Source organism: Octopus bimaculoides, chromosome 6 (genome assembly GCF_001194135.2).
Source record: "Octopus bimaculoides isolate UCB-OBI-ISO-001 chromosome 6, ASM119413v2, whole genome shotgun sequence".
NCBI lineage: Eukaryota > Metazoa > Mollusca > Cephalopoda > Octopoda > Octopodidae > Octopus > Octopus bimaculoides.
Window position 1 is genome coordinate 72,201,019 of NC_068986.1, and position 562 is coordinate 72,201,580.

The 562-nt window shown below is 43.8% G+C and overlaps 1 protein-coding gene across 2 annotated transcripts in view; it reads right to left on the reverse strand.

Annotated features, from left to right (window-relative positions):
- LOC106873405 (TM2 domain-containing protein CG11103) overlaps positions 1-562 on the reverse strand; it is a 47,269-nt gene that overhangs the window by 35,302 nt on the left and 11,405 nt on the right. The window lies entirely within an intron of this gene.

Consider the following 562-nt stretch of genomic DNA (forward strand, 5'->3'; position numbering starts at 1 on the left):
ATTAAAGCCATGATTTTGAGGAACCAATTGAGATGGTGTGGCCATATTGTTCGAATGGCAGATGAACGCATGCCAAAACAGCTGTTTTATGGTGAGCTTGCAGAGGGGAAACGTTATCGGCATAAACCTAAAAAAAGGTTTAAGGATGGCATAAGGACTGCTATGAAGTCAATTGAAATGGCTCCAAAAGATATAGAAGCCCTCGCTTCAGATCGAGTAGGATGGCGAACAAGGCTGTGGAGTGGAGTGAAGGCATTTGAAGAGGCCAGGATGATGCAAGCAGGGCTCAAGAGATATTTAAGGAAAAATGTAAAGACTGAGAAGGTGAATGACAAGGACCTTTTTGTGTGCACAGTCTGTGACAGACCATGTCTGTCATTGGCTGGCCTCAAATCTCACCTGCGAACCCATGGAAAACAAACCTCATCCAGCTATTCTGATTATATATCTGTGCACATGTTTGAATGTGGTGTGTGCCAGAGGGTTTGCAAATCCAATGGGGGTCTTAAAAGACATGTTAGGATCCACAATGAGCAGAACTTACTTGCAGGTATTGGTAGTG